The sequence below is a fragment of the Dendrobates tinctorius genome, unplaced genomic scaffold (genome assembly GCF_039654945.1).
Source record: "Dendrobates tinctorius isolate UK_male_01 unplaced genomic scaffold, ASM3965494v1 ptg000184l, whole genome shotgun sequence".
NCBI classification, from domain to species: domain Eukaryota; kingdom Metazoa; phylum Chordata; class Amphibia; order Anura; family Dendrobatidae; genus Dendrobates; species Dendrobates tinctorius.
In genome coordinates, this window is record NW_027361851.1 from 18,973,548 (window position 1) to 18,978,301 (window position 4,754).

The following is a 4,754-nucleotide window of genomic DNA, read 5'->3' on the forward strand; positions in this document are numbered from 1 at the left end:
ATGAGATGCAAACAATTGGAGCAAAAAAGAGACAAAAATTTAGAGAAAATATTTTATTGATTGTTAAAAGTGAGACCATTTGTCCCAAAATGTGCTGAAACATGTCAGAATGACATGGGCATTTCACATTTTTTAAACTATGATTACCAACTTGTTAAGTTTTTGTTTATTAAGTATCGTTATGGTCTATTGATGTATGAGGTGAAAACTATGAAAGTAGACTTACCAGCAAATCCGTTTCTAGATATATTTCATGACAGCACTGTAGAAGGTTGATTCCCTACCCTAATAGGGACAGAGAACACAAAGAGGTGAAATAGTCCCTCCTCATTGACTGTCCAAAGGATTTTTCTAGTGCCAAAAGAACAACAGACATATGCACAAAAAATCTGTTTGATGTTCCTAGAGTTCTTTTTTGAGAGGACAAATTCAGATTCACTCCAAAGACTCTCAGGAAATTTTTCAAAACCACATTACTAAGTTTTGTTTGACCTCATCTAATCAATAAATGAAGATAAAGTTTCTTGAAATTAAATGTTGATGTCAGAAGTGGGATTTGAACCCACGCCTCCAGGGGAGACTGCGACCTGAACGCAGCGCCTTAGACCGCTCGGTATTAGACCGCTCGCCTTAGACCGCTTCAATATGCAATTGGAACTTAACTCCTTCCATGCTAGTCAGCAGAAATGTTACCATTCCTTGTGATTAAAAACGTCACACCACCCCAAAAAAGTCAATAAATAACATTTTTTATATGCGTACTTTTCGTCTGCATTAATTTTTAAACCTCCATTTATTTTGTTTGGATATTAGAAATGTTAGATTTCTCACAAATGCGGTGATGCACCACATTTCTTCAGAAACTACTGTTTGGCCACACAGCAGGGCTTTGAAAGGAAGAGCCCTATTTGGGTTTTGCAATGCAGATTTTGCAGGAATACCTTGCAGATGAAATTTGCAGAGTACCAAAACAGCAGAAAACCTCCCAAAGTGACCACATTTTAGAAATTATTTTGCACAATGAGTTAATCAACACCTGCAATTACTATTGTCAGCCTATAGGTGTTTTCACTCTGAACCATCCAGCATTGCAAGTATGCCAGTTTAGTGCCCAGCTTTTGCTTGCAGAGACAAGCAACCCATACATTTTTAAGTGGGCTCTACTCACTGGAGCAATGTCAAATATGTAGATGCTTTGTCTCACCATTAAAGTAGAAACCTCCTATATTTCAAATTAAAGATGACGGACCTGTGTTCAGCTTGTGTTTTTTGCCTTTTTGACTTTGTCCACAGCATATTTTTTAAGGACATTTGTCTCAGTAATGCCTCAGTGTTTCAAAGTCAAACAAGCTGACTATAATCATTCAGCTAGTGTCTGATAAGTGCTGTCTGTTTCAGCTATCAGGTTACCTTTTAATCCTCTTACAGCTAAGTCAATCTGAAATAAAACAAAATAGAGGAAAAATTACTAAAAAACATTCATGTGTTCAAAAGGAAAAAGTTACCGTTTCTCAAATTTTTAACATTTTGTTTTCTGTAGATAGTTAAGATTTTTAGGCCTTTTGATCATGATCAGTCCATGTGCTTTGTTTAATATCTCCTTAAAATGTAAATGGTGAAGAAAAAGCATTTTGCCGAAACCCGGGACCTTTAGATCTTCAGTCTAACGCTCTCCCAAATGAGGTATTTCGGCCATATCTATACATTTTCTGGGGGGTTTGACACTCTGCAAATGTCAAGTGTCACACCTGGAGGGATATATTATAATTTTTCATTTGACTGTTTTTTGAAGCATGATTTCTATTTGAAACGCCTTCCATTTTGCTGTACATATTTAATAACATTCATTAACTATTTGTGAATGAGTAGAAAAAGACAGCAATTTTGCCATTGAATTTTTACATTTTCAGTTTGTTTCCACGCACCAGTATAATTCTGACCCTGTGCTTCTAGAATAGGTCATGGTCGCACATAAAACACAATTTGCATGCATAATGTTACATCAAGTTTTATTTTTTATGAGATGCAAACAATTGGAGCAAAAAAGAGACAAAAATTTAGAGAAAATATTTTATTGATTGTTAAAAGTGAGACCATTTGTCCCAAAATGTGCTGAAACATGTCAGAATGACATGGGCATTTCACAATTTTTAAACTATGATTACCAACTTGTTAAGTTTTTGTTTATTAAGTATCGTTATGGTCTATTGATGTATGAGGTGAAAACTATGAAAGTAGACTTACCAGCAAATCCGTTTCTAGATATATTTCATGACAGCACTGTAGAAGGTTGATTCCCTACCCTAATAGGGACAGAGAACACAAAGAGGTGAAATAGTCCCTCCTCATTGACTGTCCAAAGGATTTTTCTAGTGCCAAAAGAACAACAGACATATGCACAAAAAATCTGTTTGATGTTCCTAGAGTTCTTTTTTGAGAGGACAAATTCAGATTCACTCCAAAGACTCTCAGGAAATTTTTCAAAACCACATTACATGAAGATAAAGTTACTTGAAATTAAATGTTGATGTCAGAAGTGGGATTTGAACCCACGCCTCCAGGGGAGACTGCGACCTGAACGCAGCGCCTTAGACCGCTCTGCCATCCTGACTTCGATATGCAATTGGAACTTAACTCCTTCCATGCTAGTCAGCAGAAATGTTACCATTCCTTGTGATTACAAACTTGTCACACCACCCCAAAAAAGTCAATAAATAACATTTTTTACATTCGTACTTTTCGTCTGCATTAATTTTTAAACCTCCATTTATTTTGTTTGGATATTAGAAATGTTAGATTTCTCACAAATACGGTGATGCACCACATTTCTTCAGAAACTACTGTTTGGCCACACAGCAGGGCTTTGAAAGGAAGAGCCCTATTTGGGTTTTGCAATGCAGATTTTGCAGGAATACCTTGCAGATGAAATTTGCAGAGTACCAAAACAGCAGAAAACCTCCCAAAGTGACCACATTTTAGAAATTATTTTGCACAATGAGTTAATCAACACCTGCAATTACTATTGTCAGCCTATAGGTGTTTTCACTCTGAACCATCCAGCATTGCAAGTATGCCAGTTTAGTGCCCAGCTTTTGCTTGCAGAGGCAAGCAACCCATACATTTTTAAGTGGGCTCTACTCACTGGAGCAATGTCAAATATGTAGATGCTTTGTCTCACCATTAAAGTAGAAACCTCCTATATTTCAAATTAAAGATGACGGACCTGTGTGGAGCTTGTGTTTTTTGCCTTTTTGACGTTGTCCACAGCATATTTTTTAAGGACATTTGTCTCAGTAATGCCTCAGTGTTTCAAAGTCAAACAAGCTGACTATAATCATTCAGCTAGTGTCTGATAAGTGCTGTCTGTTTCAGCTATCAGGTTACCTTTTAATCCTCTTACAGCTAAGTCAATCTGAAATAAAACAAAATAGAGGAAAAATTACTAAAAAACATTCATGTGTTCAAAAGGAAAAAGTTACCGTTTCTCAAATTTTTAACATTTTGTTTTCTGTAGATAGTTAAGATTTTTAGGCCTTTTGATCATGATCAGTCCATGTGCTTTGTTTAATATCTCCTTAAAATGTAAACGGTGAAGAAAAAGCATTTTGCCGAAACCCGGGATTGGACCAGGGACCTTTAGATCTTCAGTCTAACGCTCTCCCAACTGAGCTATTTCAGCCATATCTATACATTTTCTGGGGGGTTTGACACTCTGCAAATGTCAAGTGTCACACCTGGAGGGATATATTATAATTTTTCATTTGACTGATTTTTGAAGCATGATTTCTATTTGAAACGCCTTCCATTTTGCTGTACATATTTAATAACATTCATTAACTATTTGTGAATGAGTAGAAAAAGACAGCAATTTTGCCATTGAATTTTTACATTTTCAGTTTGTCTCCATGCACCAGTATAATTCTGACCCTGTGCTTCTAGAATAGGTCATGGTCACACATAAAACACAATTTGTATGCATAATGTTACATCAAGTTTTATTTTTTATGAGATGCAAACAATTGGAGCAAAAAAGAGACAAAAATTTAGAGAAAATATTTTATTGATTGTTAAAAGTGAGACCATTTGTCCCAAAATGTGCTGAAACATGTCAGAATGACATGGGCATTTCACATTTTTTAAACTATGATTACCAACTTGTTAAGTTTTTGTTTATTAAGTATCGTTATGGTCTATTGATGTATGAGGTGAAAACTATGAAAGTAGACTTACCAGCAAATCCGTTTCTAGATATATTTCATGACAGCACTGTAGAAGGTTGATTCCCTACCCTAATAGGGACAGAGAACACAAAGAGGTGAAATAGTCCCTCCTCATTGACTGTCCAAAGGATTTTTCTAGTGCCAAAAGAACAACAGACATATGCACAAAAAATCTGTTTGATGTTCCTAGAGTTCTTTTTTGAGAGGACAAATTCAGATTCACTCCAAAGACTCTCAGGAAATTTTTCAAAACCACATTACATGAAGATAAAGTTACTTGAAATTAAATGTTGATGTCAGAAGTGGGATTTGAACCCACGCCTCCAGGGGAGACTGCGACCTGAACGCAGCGCCTTAGACCGCTCGGCCATCCTGACTTTGATATGCAATTGGAACTTAACTCCTTCCATGCTAGTCAGCAGAAATGTTACCATTCCTTGTGATTACAAACTTGTCACACCACCCCAAAAAAGTCAATAAATAACATTTTTTATATGCGTACTTTTCGTCTGCATTAATTTTTAAACCTCCATT

At 36.0% G+C, this 4,754-nt stretch overlaps 2 non-coding genes across 2 annotated transcripts; both read right to left on the reverse strand.

The window, feature by feature from the left end:
- Nucleotides 1-2,528: 2,528 nt before the first annotated feature.
- Nucleotides 2,529-2,611, reverse strand: TRNAL-CAG (transfer RNA leucine (anticodon CAG)). Its single transcript has one exon. It is a non-coding gene; the product is annotated as a tRNA-Leu (tRNA).
- Nucleotides 2,612-4,514: 1,903 nt separating this feature from the next.
- Nucleotides 4,515-4,597, reverse strand: TRNAL-CAG (transfer RNA leucine (anticodon CAG)). Its single transcript has one exon. It is a non-coding gene; the product is annotated as a tRNA-Leu (tRNA).
- Between the last annotated feature and the right edge of the window lie 157 nt (nt 4,598-4,754).